General features: G+C 37.1%; 1 protein-coding gene across 1 annotated transcript in view; it reads right to left on the bottom strand.

Moving 5' to 3' along the window:
• The window catches only part of Dg (Dystroglycan), a 406,462-nt gene that overhangs the window by 353,872 nt on the left and 34,541 nt on the right, over positions 1-18,049 (bottom strand). Inside the window, exon 2 of the mRNA XM_081742426.1 lies at positions 2,641-2,702. The gene's annotated coding sequence lies outside the window, so the exon portion shown is untranslated. The remainder of the gene's footprint in view (positions 1-2,640; positions 2,703-18,049) is intronic.

The raw sequence follows: 18,049 nt of genomic DNA, 5'->3' as shown, positions 1-18,049 counted from the left end.
GCCCCCTTTGCCCCCCTAATCGCCGCCCATGACTCCTACAATAAAACTATTTATTTTATACTGGAAAATATTTATGTCGTATAAGACATTTTGAAACATTTATTTTATAAAACACGAATTATATATCTTTGTTTTAAATTAATATATTGTGTGTTCATATTTGGCGAACGTCACTGAGGCTCCTGGGATGATTCGATCTACATTTGTTTTTCGTCTGTCTGTACCACACATACTATAGGGTATCACTTTCGGTCTTTTAAGTTTAAATTTTCAGAGTACAAGCACGAGATACACTAAATTTCCTGTATAGATTTTGGCGGCATACCAACGTAAAATTTCAAAATGGAGGCCATTCTTTTTCAAAATAGTGGATTACAAAGTGCAATTTTTGGTCTTTTAAGTTGACATGTTCAGAGTAGAAGCACGAGACACTCTAAATTAGCTGTATGTACTTTGGCAGCGATCCAACGTAAAATTACAAAATGGCGGCTGTTTTTTTAAAATTGCAGTGAATAGAAAATTGTTGTGACAATTGTGACAAGTTGTGACAATGATAATCTTGAAATATAAATCACATTTTAACACTTTTACCCCAAAAACATTGAAATATTTCGAAAAAACCCAATTAAACCCGAAAATACCCGAAAAACCCACATGGGCCCAGGTGGGTTGGGCTTTTTCAAAAAAACCCGGGTTTTTTCAAACCCTGGCACAAATGCTTCCTTTCGGAGTTATAGGCTGCCGAAAACATGAAAAAATGAATTTTAAAGATTCATAGTTCTAAAACTATGGGATCTACTGTAGTCGGGTCAAGACTTGACTTAGGAACTAATATGAGTGCTATCCAAAAATATGTTTCATTGCGGAAGTACCGCAGGATTCTGAAACATGGATATTTGGATAAGGTACATACGAGTTACTAAGTAAAGTCTTAACACGACTACAGTAGGTCCCATAGTTTCGGAGTTATGGACCTTTAATGTTAATTTTTTCATGTTTTCGCAGCCTATAACTCCGAAAGGAAGCATTTGTGCACCAAGGTTGGTCTATACTTTTTGTCTTACCTTGGTGTCAGGAATCACCTCCCCAAACGTTATCGGTGTTCTTTTGAAACACACTGTATACAACTCTATCCATAGTTGGCAGTTAGTGTCTGTTGAAGACAACATTACGTTGTCGAAACTGTTACACTGGAATTTAGTTTTTAATAAACAAGTGTATATACTCTGGTCAGAAGTGTTTATTATTTCTACACTGTATACGCTGTGATCGATCGTAAGCGCAAAGTCAAACTGGCTCACGAGGTAGTGTGGAAAGCGGACTATTTAACAAGAAGGCTGTCATTCCGCTAGTATCTTGTCCGTTTTTATTGGGAGTAACAATGAGTGCTCAACAACATCTGATACATGAACTATTACTGTGTAAGTTCGACCTCGGGTATAACGCTGCGGCAGCGAAGCCGAATTATTTGTCATGAGAGTGAACTACATCACAGCAACTCGTTGGTAGAATTTCATGCAGGTTGCAAAAATGCCAAGGTAAGGCTGTCCCAGGGTAACAGATTTTGAGGTCATACGACACGCCATTGACGAAAATTCATCCACCAACTCGAGCTCCTCCGTGGCTAAGCGGTTAGCGTACGCGCCTTTGGCGTGGGAAACCCGGGTTCGATTCCCGGCGGGAGCTCATGCGGTTGGGATTCCACGTTAATCAGTAGGTCCACGTCTCATATAGCCTCGCTGCTGAACGGGACGTTAAACTCAAAATCAACTCAACTCAACTCATCCACCAACTCAACATGTCCCAGCCTACTGTGGTGCATCATCTTCACGAACTCGAAAAATCCATTAGGAGCTGCAGGATGAGCTGACCCCAGCTCGGCCTAGAGGAGAGTAGATGTGTGCCATCAATTGCTGCAAAATCCATGTGATGCACGTTTCCTTAAACGGGCTGTCATATGCGACGAAAAGTGGGTGGTTTCTTGAATTTCAAATGTGCGAAAACAGTGGTTAAACACGAGTCAACTTCTAGAACAGGTCGTCAAACAGAGCTCTTTCGAGCATAAAATCCTAACTTGCGTGTGTGTGGTAGAACTACGAAGAGGCAATTCACTTCGAGTGCGTTCCCAACGGTCGTACAATCAATGCTGATTAGTATTTCGAACAGTTAAAACAGATGTATGCAACACTATGCAAAAAAAAAAAAAAAAAAAAAAAAAACTGCATTGGTGAGCCGAAATCGTGCCCTGCTGCAACAGGATAATGCAAAAAATACACTCGGGTCGACAAACATAACAAAATATAAGGAATTTGATTATATAGAACGGATGCCACATCCGGCATATAGTCGTGCCGAATTTTCAATTTTTTAATCAGAGCACACCAATGAATAAAAGTAAAATTTAAACCGAGAAATAAACCGTCTAATGATTTCTACTGTACTGACAACCTTGCGAAGTAGTGTAAAAACCGCTCATGTCTCTCCTTCCAATGTTCCCTTTGCCGAATAACACTACAAACACAACAGCAGCAATTCTACAAAACACATGAAGTACTTCTACAAATGAACACATAGTACAGTACCATCTACAACTGTAACGATCTGAAAAGAAAAAAAAAAATTATGGAATGGAGTACATACCTGCTTGTAGGTTCACACACTGATCGGAAGAACTGACGGAAGATAGACGGAGAAATGACAACCTGCAAACAAGATTAGAAGATAGAATTACACCTTTAGTTTAACGCAGTGGTGGAGCGTTTAATTTCATTTATTTGCTCACACACATGGAAAAACTCTTATCTCTCTCAGACTGATATTTCAAGGTCCTTTATGGGACGATTACTTTTTTAAATGTTCTATTAAAACAGTTCAAAATCAGCCTTAATCTATCCATGCAACTACTTTTCATATTGCTCTAACAGCTACAAATTGTAGCCAATACCATCTAGGCTACAATTTAGCTACAGATACAGCTCTACTGCAAATCATAGGAGTAGAATACAGATAGATATAAGCAGATCAAAAAATATGTATGGTCCCGTATTTCTTAAAACAACATCAGCTAATATTTTAAAAGATTTTCATTTTCTCTGCTTTCTAGAGTCTGTATGGATACGGCTATTATTTGGAATTGAACATTGAAAGACAACATTTAGGAATAAGAAAACACACGTCGCTGTTATCAGTAAATGATAACATTATCTATACGGATTTCTACAAGAAATAAAAATTTTAGACGTTAAAATAATGATTAACGTTGTGTCAAACAAATGCTGATTCATGTGACAAAGCACTTATATACGTATATGACATATGTTTCGAAACTACTTTTAAACAAGTTTCACTTCACATTATGAAAATACGGTAGGCTTCCAAAGTATATGGGTCCAATATCAGCTTTGTAATGAGATTGGGAAGTGATTTTTCTAACACTGATGTTTTCAGAACACTTTACAATGCCTATGTAAGGTCTAAGGTCGAATATGAAGTGATAATATAGGGTTCTAATAGTAAGAAATATATAAACAAAATTGAAATTAAATTTGTGCGCTTTTTGACATTAAGAAACAGGGATATATCCGAAATTTGAGAAGTACGAAGATCTATACATTACAATCACTTAAAAGCACAAGAACTCATTTCACTTTTTTTTTCTTACATAAAATAACTCATAGTGCAATATAATCAGAATATTTGTTATCAGAAATCAATATTCACGCCCCACATAGAGCAACGAGACATCACAATGGCATGTTTCACCTCTCAGCGCAAACTAGTGCAATGGACGTATCGCCTGTCAAAAAAAAAAAAAAAAAAAAAAAAAATGTGTTTATTGAATAAAGAGATATCACAAGAGCACCCCTTTTTGATTATACAAAATTTTATTCGAAATAAATGAGCTGTATATCGTGCTACATGTATTTTGCTATGAAAATTAAATGAAATGAAATTAGGCTAAAGGAGACGGTGATAATGAGAAATGAATGAAATTGTGGAATGAAGAAAGTGGGAGGAAACGGAAGAACCCGAGAAAACTCACGCACACGGCGTTTGTCCACCACAAGCTCACTTGATGCGAGCTAGGATCGAATCGAGGACCCCATGCACCAGATGTGAGCGGTCTACCACTGATTCACCGCGGCCCGAAATTTTGCTATTTATAATGTTATTATATGTGTATTTTAAAGTGTATTATCATACAGTGATAGAAAACTGTAATTAGGCATTTGCCTGTTCTTTTCCGAAATAAATAAATATTTTAAACAGAAGATATTTTGATGTGTTTAAATCCATTTTCAGTCCCGACACTTGGGGAATGAGGAGGGTGAGTATGTAACCCCTTTGAATAATGTGAAATTCCAGGAGAAGGTATAACGTACTCATCAATAGATTCTATAACAGATGAGAATGAAATTGTCAATTATCCTACAGAATTTCTAAACTCATTAGATTTACCAGGAATGCCTCCCCACAAATTGATACTAAAACGCAGAGCGATAGTAATGCTACCTGGAAATCTGAATCATTCATATTTGTGCAACGGAACAAGATTAATAATAATAATAATAATAATAATAATAATAATAATAATAATAATAATAATAATAATAATAATAATAATAATAATAATAAACTGTATGGGAAATTTGATAGAGGCCACTATTATAGCAGGAAAATTTAAAAATAAAAAAAAAGAAACTTACATTCCTAGAATACCGCTTTAACACTAACAGACTTCACTATTCCATTCAAGCGTTTTCAATTCTCTTTGAGACTCATTTGCAATGACAATCAACAAATCTCAGAGACAAATATTCAGGACAGCAGGGATAGATCTAACAACCCATTGCTTTTTACACGGGCAACTTTATGTTGCAATGTCTAGAGTTGTTGTGTTATGGTTAAAAATCAAAAGACAATATATATATATATATATATATATATATATATATATATATATATATATATATATATATATATATATATATATATATATATATATATATATATATATATATATATATATATATATATATATCGTGTATCACAGAGCACTTGAATAACAATAAAGACTAATTGAATTACGAAAAAAAAATAGTTATTTCTGCAGTATCAGAACACGAATCACACTTAATTTACAACTAAGAGAAAAGATTGTTACTACATTATAACGTTTCAAAATATTAACAAAAACTGTGTAAACATGCTTGCTACAATAAACAATAAAAAATTAATGGCAATAAAATACATGAGATACAAAGACGTGCTTTTAAATTATTTATTTCAACCCAGCGAAGCGAGTGATATATGCTGGTTCCCGATGAAGATGACAAGACTAATCTTTCATGCAATAATGCAAGGTAACCAATGTTCTGGTCCTACATGGCAATGCCAAGCCATATGTGGCAAAGAGGACCCGCGAGACCCGTCAGCAACTTGGCTGGGAAGACTATGCCATGCACCATATTCACCAGACTTTGCGCCAACATATTACCACTTGTTTCATTCCCTCGACAGCCACCTTCTTGGGAGATCCTTTGCAAATGAGGGAAGCCTGTGGAACGCACTCTTGGACCGCCGTGTTTGATCACCAAGGTATTGTGAAGCTGCAGGAACGTTCGCAGAAGGTGTTGGATGCTGATGGAGATTACTTCGAAACCTAAAGGTACGTACCGTCCACTGTATTGCTATTAGGGATGGCCACAAAGTTCCGGTTCCAACTGAACCGGTTCCGCGAAGAACCGGTTCTCGGAGATCCGGTTTTCAGAACCGGTTCCAGACCTGGATCCGGAAACCCGGTTCCAGAACCGGATCTTAAGAACCGGTTCCAGATCTGGATCTGAAAACCCGGTTCCAGAACCGGATCTTAGGAACCGGTTCCAGATCTGGATCTGAAAATCCGGTTCCAGAACCGGATCTTAAGAACCGGTTCCAGATCTGGATCTGAAAACCCGGTTCCAGAACCGGATCTTAGGAACCGGTTCCAGATCTGGATCTGAAAATCCGGTTCCAGAACCGGATCTTAGGAACCGGTTCCAGACCTGGTTCTGAAAGCCCCCAAAGACCCGTAAAGGAAGCACGAAGTTCACTTCAAAAATAATGCAAAGAGGACCATGCACTTGTGCCTTTCCCGCCCAGACCCGCTTGTGCCCCCAGAAAAAAAAATTGGTCCACCAGTGGGTGTTTAGCCAAATGAGTTGGTCAGTTTGCTGTTTAGCCAATGAGTTTGCCAGTTACCCACTTTATTTAGCCAAATGAGACAAGCTCCCGCCGCCTGTCGCCTGCCTGTCGCTTCCACCATTTCATCTAGCATACTGTTCACAGCTTGCCAGCAGCTCGCGTTTAGCGTAGGGATGGTAACAAAGTTTCGGTTCCAGCGGAACCGGTTCCGCAAGGAACCGGTTCTGTTTTCAGAACCGGTTCCAGACCTGGATCCGAAGAACCGGTTCCAGACCTGGATCCGAAGAACCGGTTCTAGACCTGGATCCGAAGAACCGGTTCTAGATCTGGATCCGAAGAACCGGTTCCAGGCCTGGATCCGAAAACCGGTTCCGAAACCGGATCTTCAAGAACCGGATCCGTTCAGACCCGAAAACCGGTTCCACCAGGAACCGGTTCTGGCCATCTCTAATTGCTATTTGTTTATCACTGCTCTAGAACGGTAAGAACTTTCTTGGTTATCCTGTACTTAATATAATTAGTAACCTAAACTTATTCGGTAAGTTCAATCAAAGATGTGATATAGGCAGTGAGTCTATTTAGTCCTACAACTTTTGTTAATCATGCCAGATATACCTGATATTTTTCTGTCGAAAGAAGGGAAATCAACGACGAATGAAGAAACTACCACAATGCTATAAAACAGCGGTCATAAGTATCAAAGTCCTGCCCAAATAAGATTTTTCTTTCTCTTTACTTTATTTCATTTCAGTTTTACCCAATTCTCCTCTACACGTTAGATTGCATCGAAAAGCTTTTAGCCAATGAAGATAAATTGCCACGAGAAGATTAAACATGCAACAACGTCCCAAGTGAACAGCACAATTGAGCTGTTGGCAATACGCTACCTATATCTTTTGGTATCCGCTACTAGCATAATTTGTCATCCACTTATACACGTATCAGATGTTCTGTCCTGTGGAAAGTAACAGCAGGGGCGCATCGCGGTGTGAGAGGTGAAACGCTGGTCCCATCAGTCATAATTAATTCCAATTACGAATCGCAAAACAAAAGACCTTTCCCTTTTATTCCCAATAAATCACGTCCGTCCAGGGGCTTCAAGCTCCACTAATGAACTTCAATGTTTGCATTATATTCTACGAAAGAGACGAAGCAAGTTGTAGTCTCATCTCTTGGTGGCTCGTCACCATGGTGATACAGACCAGAGACCGTTTCAATTGAAACCCCACACTAACCCCGCCTGTTCAGTCATTCTCGATTGAAGCAGCACTAGAAGTCTAAAATGAACGAACATACATTGCAGACATTTAACGGATAGGGAAAAAAAAAAAAAGACTATAGCATGGGAAACAAAAAAATATATACCGTAAAGATGGGATTGTATTGCGATCAACAATTCCTTTGCAGAAGGAGGATATCAATTCGCCAAAGTCACTTGTGGGTATGTGTAACCATAGCAATGAGCTCTCGCTGCACTATTCACATAAAGAGACTCACAAAATAAAGAAGTACTATGAATGGTGCATTGAGCTCTCTTTCCTTGCAAAAAGCAATTTACCTAATGGAATTTTTTTTAAAACCTAAACAAGAACGAACATTGCAGACAACATAAAACAAATAATACACTCTTTACACAAGTGTTTGGTTCTACAAACTACACATGTAGCTTAAAATATAGCTTTTTCGTTTTCGTTGTTGGAAGTGTTAACAAACTTTTTTTTTTCTTTTTAATAATTTGATTGGATGCGAACACAGACTATTACCACTGTTATGTAATCAGCAAAGTTACATATTCACAAGACAAGGGATGTCATTTCTGTAAATTCCAACACTGTTGGTATGATATTTACATTTCAATAATTATACTGTGATTCTGAGCAGGTGAATGGTAAAAGAGAACAAAAAGTTGTAGACCGTGGTTTCGTGGACTATAAGTGATTCTCGAAGATTGACGTTAGTAAGTAATAAAAAAAAAAAAAAAAAAAAAAAAAAAAAAAAAAAAAGTGACTGTGTTTCCCCACACTATTGTCGAGAATTTCAGAGGTTGAAAGTGACATAAGCAAGTGTCTTTCATTTTCCCACCCAGCATTGACATTTTATGAAACTGCTATTCTATCTACTCAATAAAATATATTCTTGACAGTCCTCAATCATTAAAAGAAACTAGGGATGGCCAATTCCGGAATTTTTACTCTCCGGAATCCACAAAGTCAAATCGAAAAAAATTCCAGAATTCAGTTTTGGAAAATTTTGGAATTATTTAAAAAGCCGGATTTCGGAAGAAACCGGATTTTTCCGAATTTCGGAATGTTTTTGAAATCCAGTTTTGTGAATTCCTGAATTTTTTCGAAATCCGGAATTTTCCGAATTACAGATTTTTTCCGAAATCCGGAAAGTAAATTTCCGATTCCAGAAAATAAATTTTCCGGAATCCGGATTCCGCAAAAGTTTGGACATCCCTAAAAGAAACTAATACATGTATGTGTTTTCTTCTAATAATGCCAACATAAAATTAAGGGAAATTTAATTAATACTACTTTTTAAAAAATTAATACTGGTGTTAACATATGCTCAAAATATAAGACAAAATGATACATTTGTTTTCAAAGGAGGGAATGTACCGTGGTAAAAGGCATATACGAGTATTTAAAGATAAACTGATTTCAAATTGTGCCAAATAATGTATATTCATAAAAACTGCATATAATAATAAAAATACATGGGGGCCCACATGAGCATTGGGGGGCGCCCCTCCAGAATCGGCGCCCTTGCACCCTGTATAACGACAATAATAGTTTAACAGTTATAGATTGTATTTAGGCAACCAAGAAATCAAAGCACAAATTCCATACTACACGTATCATTACCATCAAAATTATCAGCGAACAATGATGCTTTATGTTAACAGGAAGAACTTCCACGCCAAATATGATGTAACCATTAATCACCCATCTCTCTCTGTCTCTCTTGTTTAATCATCAAGCCTCGCTTATCCCGGATTTTGTTATCGACAAACTCCACCAGGCGAGAGAGAGAGAGAGATCCTTCTCACTCATACAGCTTCTTTACCACTACCTCTTCTCCACCAAACATTATGTGTATCTCCCATTTCTTCAACAAAAGCAAACAACGAGATAACCGAAACACATGAGTGAGTAACCGGCAGCCCATTCGGCTAAACATCATACAGTCATGTCAGCATCTTTCTCTAAAACAAACATCAAACAGACTGGTTCTTGCTTTGCTTCTGAGCCAAAAATACTTTTTGTATCTCGCGACCGCCTCAAGAGTTCCAAGCCCATGCACACACGCATAAACACTTACATATATTTTAAACGTTCTGCATTACACTGGCTTTGTAGTTTATTAATACTGTTATAATATTTACTGTCTGTAATCAATGTTGCAAATATAGAATTTAAAAATCACTAATGCTCATTATAAACAAAACAAACATATATTCTTGCCTGTGGCTGAATAAGGTCTACTTTACAATATGGCAGCGTTTCCCAACCTTTTTCAACTTGCGGCACACTATGGGTGTAACTTGAATTTTCGCGGCACACTCATAAATATTATTATTTGTAAATATAAAATACCGTGGTACTTTTTTCTGTAACAATGATCTTTCTCACGGAGAAGAAAGTTCGATCACTGGTTTTCTCCCGTGGTTAATCATTATTCTGTACTTTTCATTCTAATTTAAAAATAGAAAACAATTCAATAAAATATTGGACTCAGGTTTGCAAAACTACGCTTTCTTTTTCGAAAACTGTATCCAACCTTTCACTAAGAAGATATATCACTAAATAACAAACGAACAAGCAAATCTCTTTTACTTTTAAGACACAAATGTAAGTAATTTGTATGCATGTTTGCTTTGTCGAAAGTATTGAATGATATTTTAAAATTTCAGGTTACGAAATAGTCTGCAACAATAAAGGAGCAACAATGGTCATAACAATGATAACAAATACTTCTTTCAACATTAAAATTGTACACGGTATGAAACTTAAAATTGTAGATTCATAGTAGAGGTTCATAGTAATGTGAAATACAAATATACATTTTCCCTTATGTCTTGCAATCTGATTGCCATAGAATTAATAATTTTGTTTCGATTTCCCCGCGGCATACCAGCGGCCCATTCACGGCACACCAGTGTGCCGCGGCACACCGGTTGGGAAACGCTGCAATATGGTGATGCTACATTTTGAGTTGAACATATGCCTACGGAAGTTCTACTCAACATTTTCAATAATTTAGAATATAAAACGATCTCTTACTTATCTCTGTACGCAGGGGTGGTGATTAAGGGGCAAGAGGGGCAGCTGCCCTCACTTTTTGAAGTGACCCCTTTATGTATATAGTTCCATTTGGGAATGTAAACTTTTTGTATGAATTCCTAGTTCATAGAAAAAATGATGCCATATAATATTTGCCGTTGCGTATTGGTTATTTATCTTCCCGTGGAGTTAAAAAAAGATACAAGAATTGCGTTTTAATTGCAATTCAAAGCAATTAATATTGCAATTGCGTATTTCTTTAAATGTCGTAGCATATGCATGTCGTATTTACTGTCTTTCATTTTCTAAAGTAATAACATACATTTATTACTATGATTAATTCATTACTATGATTAATATTATATTTTCTATTTACTTGTTTGTTATTAAATAATCTGATCACAAATTTTCCAGTCAGAATTTTAAGGTTTCATGAGCAACGAATCAAACCTCTTCTTACACTTTCGTTAAGAGTACAAAGGGCTAGTACCTACTTGCGTTGCGTTTGTTAATTTACTTAATAAAATATGAAATACGATATACATTATTTTAACTGAAAAAGGTAGTGTTCTATTAGTTATACAACTTTTCGTCAAACAAGGTGTTAGAAACAACCAGGAAAACTAACATTATATACAAATATTCAGATCATGTCTTGACCCGTCACTTTTAACGTCCAATCACCGCCACTGTCTGTACGTGAAGTTTATCTGATACAAGAGCTTTGTTTACATAACAAGTTCATATATCCACAATAACACAATATTATCTTAGCAATAGTTTTATTCAGAACCGAACAGACCGTAAAGCTCGTTTAAATACAGTGTCAGTTGTTAAGCTTTTCACTGGAGCCGACCACTTCCAACACATGGTGTTCTATATAATCTTACTTTCTTTCCCATCACACTGAAAAATGTAAGCTCAAATTTTGTTATAATATCATAATTATAGTATTCAAGTCATTAAAAATACGCCGGTAAGGCGGTAAAACGCCCTGTATATAAAGTATTACTGATACAGTAGATTATAGGTCAGGTTGGTCCTCTCTAAGTGTAGGTCGGTGATTTGTGGGCTAACACTCGCGGTGACTCACTTCGATCCATTGACAACTATGTCCCGAATTACTTCTCTGAAATACATTTTCACTACGTACGGTAGTACAGTAGGTCTTCCATACTTGCATTGTGTGAGAAGGGACTGCCGCAAATGAAAGCAGCAAACATTTAGTCCGTTGAGCCTTAAGAGGCCTCATCCCGGCGAAATTAAAATACCGCTAATTTTACAGTAATTATGTGATATCTTCAAATAGATAAAAGATAATTGAAATGTGGAACAAGAGCGCCCTAGACAATATTATTTTGGGTGAGGTACCGTTATCACAAGTCACCTAGTGACTTTCCGTTTTCAGCCGTTTAGAAACGCGAAAATAAATGCCGATTTTCAAAATGGCTCGAAATCAGTGATAACAGTATTCCATGTAAAAGATACTGTCTAGGGCGCTCTTGTTCCACATTTCAATTATCTTTTATCTATTTGAAGATATCACACAATTACTGTAAATAAGCGGTAGTTTAATTTCGCCGTGATGAGGCCTCTTAATTCACATAAGATAGGATGAACATAGATAAACCTGACTTTCACCGAAACAAGTAAAACAGATTTTTCCCAAAATGCATATATACCACAATTCTCAAACTTACTAAGTATCTTTAACATTAAAAACCACCTAACCAATATTTTATATAATCATTTCAGAGTGAGTACAGTTACCGATCGCCTTACATGAATAGTTAGCATTCTTATCTCGGAATGGAGAAATACCTGGTTCGAATCCTGACATCGACCATCCTACTGGTTTCCAGTTTCCTTGAATCCCGCCAAGTAAATGCTGGGCTGGTACCTTTAAATATATCACCACAGTAATTTCCTTCCAAAAGTTTTTGTTAGAGTACTGTGTTAGCGATCCCAGTGTAAAATATCGCCAGAATATTTTATGTTTATTTATTTATAACACAATCTAAGACACAGATCTGAAGCTACTTTACACTGCAAATGATACAGTGGGAAAGAATTTTGGGGAGTCGACAACGGACTATATTACATGTAGCATCAACATTCGTCTAGTATGAAAACAGCCAGTATCTCCTGCTGCCGAAGTTGAACCAAGAACATTCCGTCAATGAAGCAAGAAGTAATTTCGAGGCAAGAAAACTCATCTAACAATAAAGTAGGTACTATGTTTTAGAACAGTGATAAATTCATACTGTACTACAGACCAGGAAAAAGAAAGAAGAAAAGAAACATACTTGGAGGCCATTTTATATTTTCCTTGCTTCCAGAGCTACGAAAAGAGAACAAATCATCTCTTTTATTTTATTTTATTTTTTCTTAGTTCGCGGGAAACCATTTGGCCATCACTGGTTTAGAACGTTGCTTAATATAATGCGTTCTGTGCGTGTATACATTACATCAAGAACAATACACACATGAAGTCACTTCTGTTCAAAAGCTATCATCATGAATTCTACCTTTTCCGCTTATTGTAATGGTATTTACTTTTCTAGCACTCCTTATTCTAATGTAGGTCTCTCGTGTAAGATTTTCGTTCCCTGGGAGCTTCAAGAAATATTGATCACGCATTCAGAACATGGCTACAGTTAATAATACGCAAATATATTTTTTCAAGTCGAATAGTGAAGGTTTCATTTTTTTTTTTTTTAAACGCTGAAATTGGTACCCTATCTACAACTGTCAGGTATTTCTTTATACTACGAGTCAAACTATGTAGTGAGTAAATGTGGGAAGTAGTAGAGAAAGCCGTCTGTCTACGGTTATCAGAGCAAAGACAGTAAGGGGTAGCAAGATGCGGAAGACCGTATAACATCGTGTCAATGGGTTTTCTCGGAGTACTCCCGTTTCTTACCACATTCTCACTTCACCAACTAGTCATGCCTTAGCACAAAGGGCATAATTATGGGACGTTAAACTGAAAGAAAAATTTGAATTTATTTTGGATGGCCATTTTCGATTTTTTTTTCGATTTTCGAAAACTTTTTCGTTTTAAGTTTTTGAAAAAATGGTTTTTCGTCTTCTGTTTTTTTTTTTTTTTTTTTTTTTGAAAAAAATTCGTTTTACGAAAAAGTGTGGCCATCCCTAGTTTGTAGATATATGCCGTACCAACTACGTCACTAGAAGCTCTGCTCGTGCTGGTTAATCGCCTTTACTAATTGAATTGAATATCCAATAGTCGACGACTCTACGCTAACAAACAAGGATAACAGTCTTGTCTAGAGCATGCTATTCAACCGGGGGTACGTGTACCCCAGGAGTACTCGAAGATGTTTCTGGGAATATGCAATGCTGCTTCTGGGGGTCTGCTGAAAATGTCTGTTGACAGTTCACTGCAAATGAAATTCGATAACTTATCAATTTGTGACTTCAGTATTTATGCTCGAAAACAAGGACAATGAAATTAGTGACACTGCTATTTCACTACTTCTTCCATTTTCATCAACATATTTGTGTGAATAGGGTTTCTCTGCATTAACATCAATAAAAACGAAGCACAGAAACTGCTTGAATTCGGAATCAGCGCTTATTCTCGCACTCTCGAAGATTCGACCAAGAATCGAGGAGTTGGCGTTCTGGAAACACGCTCAGTCATCTCATTAACAGGTTACTTTTATTTTTCAATTTTTAACATTGTCCTCAGTGTACGAATTATCAGGAAGGATGAGGGGAAAATCCTCCTCAGTAGAACTGAATGTCTCCCATATGTAACGAAATTTTCCATGTTAATTTTTTTCAGATGTGCACTTTATTTCCCCGTAAATAGTCTTTTTTGATAGGGAACCCTGTTTGTCCTTTAGTTGGGTCTCTATTTGTCCCCCTTTTTAATCAACAGAACATGTATATTAATTTTAATACGTTCACTTTGATTTAATTTCTTTTAAACAGCTTCAGGGGTACATAATTAGATGGCAAACTGTGTCTAGAGATATGCGAGAAAAAAAAGATTGAATAGCACTGATCTAGATTCAGAATCAAAACTCTTTTCTCTGCTGTTTACTCAGATCTTTAGGACAAAACAGCATAACTAACAAGACATAAACAATTTAAAATAATTCCTATACTTCCTTCATTATTGTACTATATCGTCAATAAGAATATGCTTTGTAAATTATAAGAAAACAACGTTCTTCTGTCCATGCGAAGAATGTTAGCCTTTCAACACTGAACATGGGTTTTATCAACAGTTGCTCTTTTTTTATTTATTTATTTATTTATTTTTTTATGACATTCCTTGCTTTTCTCGCTGGTTCTCATAGTTAAGTCAGCAATAAATACCTGAAAGAAATAACCTTCCGGTATGCCATCCAACAATAGAACTTTTGGAGAACGTGCGTCGAGACGAAATTATGAGGAACACACAGAGAAAGGAGAATTACCGCCCACTTTCTCCGGAGCCGCCCAACTGAAAACGTGTATGTTTGATTTTACGCATTACTTCGATAATTTTGATTTTCAATTCTGAAAAATAACTGTCGAAGAAAGCCTTCCCCAATAAAAGAAATCAGTGAGGATTTTACATTCCACTGGCTCTACTACAATCTAATATTTTTGCTGAAGCTAACTTGGTCGATTATTTCGAGGGCACAACATTTGGTGGGCTCTATACAAGACCTGTCAATCGCAGGTTGCAATCCATGTAGGCGTCCAATCATCGTTTTCCATTCATTTCAACATTGTAATTAAATTCTCATCTGTAAATTTTGTAGAGTACCAACGTCAGACATTAAACTCAACAACAGAATCAGCACAAATTTAAAAGAAAGTTAAAATCACTTCTTTTGTCACATAAAGGGAGTGACACAGTGGCTCAATGCTAGAGCGCTCATCTCTGGTCCCTGGTTCGATCCCCGCCACAGTACACATCGTGTCCATGGGTTTTATCAGGTACTCCCGTTTCCTCCCACATTCTCATTCCACCAATTCTTCAATTATTATTTACTTCCCTTAAGAGTCTTCATCCCGGCGAAATTAAAATACCGTTAATTTTACAGTAATCATGTGATATCTTCAAATAGATAAAAGATAATCGAAATGTGAAACAAGAGCGCCCTAGACAATATTTATTTTACATGAGAAACCGTTATCACGACTCACTTATCTGCTTTCGATTTCGAGCCATTTTAAAAATCGGCATTTATTTTCGCGTTTCTAAACAGCTGAGAACGGAAAGCCACTAGGTGACTTGTGATAACGGTACCTCACGCAAAATAATATTGTCTAGGGCGCTCTTGTTCCATATTTCAATTATCTTTTATCTATTTGAAGATATCACATAATTACTGTAAAATTAGCGATATTTTAATTTCGCCGGGATGAAGACTCTTAACCATCCGTCTCCCTCAGCCTACAGAGCATAATCGTGAGACGTTAAACTAAAAGATTTCATTTCATTTAATTCTTTTGTAGTATAACTATGGTGGACTTAAGCCCTTCGGAGCTCATTGCCAGTTTATTACCTAGTGTATGTGTGTTACTGTCAAATTCGTCAATTCGAAAAACAGGTCTAGCCGAGAATGTTCTAGTAATACAGCGTTTCTAAACTTATTTTCCTTTGCAACAGACCGAAGTACGCTTCAAACTTTCGCGACACCTCTGCATGTGACTTTTTTCCTAGATGCAAAAAAGCAAATATAAAAATACATGTTTTTTTTTTTTTTTCTATGGAACGACTATGAGATACAAAGTGTGAGAGATAAGTGTGAAATCAAGTCTATTGGCGATAAATTTCCATTTTCTTCTAAAGACAATTTCTTTGTGGAAGATCTTAGAAGACACGAAAAATCTAGCGACACAGTGATTGAGAAAGTTGACCTAGCAAGTATGTTTCATAATACAAGGTGGCCCAAAAGTAGGTATACGATACCATACTGATCACCTCATTGCATTTTATATCATTTCTTATTGTCTTCCATCAGATAGACTTAGTTTTTTTTATTATTTGGTCTTACTGTGTTGTTAAGCTCGGAAGAGCCGAAGCAAATAACCTATAAACTAAAGTCTGTGACAAACATCTTGGTATTTCAGCTAAACGAATAAAACGCAAGCTCTGACGTGACGTTGCCGAGTGCTAAGGGGTGTGGCTATGGCTAAGCAGACAAACTACAGCGCGATCAGGTGGCAGAGGATAGACGTGGATGTGTACAAAATAAACGTGGCAATTCCGCTGGCCTCTCATTTGCTAGCAACATTTAAAGGGAACTTGGAGCGCCGCCTTCAAATACCAAGATGTTTGTCACGCCGTTTAGAATGTTATAATTGATCAATTCCGGGGTGTATACCTACTTTTGGGCCACCCTGTATTTCATTTACTGACCGGTTGCTCCTAACCCTACAAAAACCCTGACTGAGCTCCCTCATGGATATATAGTTACCATATAAGCAAAGGTGCAGGAGTCTCGGGGTTTGACTCCCGCTCTCGGATGTCACATTAAGTTGTAGGTCTATGTTTCGTGTAACCCTGGTGTTGAAAACGAACGCTAAAGTCCCAAATCAACAACAACAATAAAAATGAAATCTCGAGTGAAAGGAGGCACGATGGCTCGGTGGAAGAGCGCTCATTTCTAATGTTACTGGTCCTGGGTCGATCCCAAGCCACGGTGTCTTGGGAGTTAAAAGAGGAAGCTGAAGATACGTGGAATAAACACTTCCAGACCCGAATTACGGAAGAAAGAAAAAATGCCCCATTAATACCTGCCAACGGGTAAAATACTTAATAATGTCATGTCCCTCTATTTGTTTTCTCATTAATCATTCACTTTTATTGATCAAAAATCTGCTTTAGCCTAAAGAACATAAGAGTACATATTTTCGTTTCGCCTCCTTCCTAAGACTATACAGTTAAAGAGTCCCTTCGGTGGAGGAGACCCAATGAGAATGCATGAGGGTCAAAAGCCTTGGCATAATGTCTCATATAATCTTGATGAGAGCTGCTCATCCTTCAAAAGCTTGGCCGAAACTCCCTAAACCTGCCATTCTTTTCCAAACATCTTGGTATGCCCCAAAATGTGCCTTTCTTTCCACCCAAACTTGCCAGCCTCCAGTTTGATGTACCATTTTCAACAAAAAATTGCCTCCCTGCCCTCAAATAATCTCATGGGCGCAACCTGTGTGCACCGCTGATCTTGGTAATGAAAGAAACTCCAAAGGAATGATGGAAACAAATGTTAATAAACGTTTCATTTGAGATTAGGGATAGACTGAAATCTAACAATCTAATGCTTCTGTAGATGCAAATTATCTCACGAGAATGAACACAGTATTGCAGACTCGCCCTTACAAAATGAATTAAAAGTAACACATCAGAGCTGGGATACTCCACAAAATCGGATTTGATCAAAATCTACAGCGAGTGTCAATTCAATTCATTCTCCACTGGTAACAACCGGAATTCCATTTGCTCCCCCGCAGTATTTATAGAAGCGAACTGAAACTTCGTCTGCTCGCGTCGCGTCGGCTAGTTAGACAACTAATGCAAAATGCGCTTTACGAATCACTGAACTGGTTAATAC

This window comes from Thermobia domestica, chromosome 16 (genome assembly GCF_964235325.1).
Source record: "Thermobia domestica chromosome 16, izTheDome1.hap1.1, whole genome shotgun sequence".
NCBI classification, from domain to species: Eukaryota; Metazoa; Arthropoda; class Insecta; order Zygentoma; family Lepismatidae; genus Thermobia; species Thermobia domestica.
The sequence above is the reverse complement of the archived record's forward strand: the minus strand, read 5'-3'. Positions and strand labels throughout refer to the sequence as shown.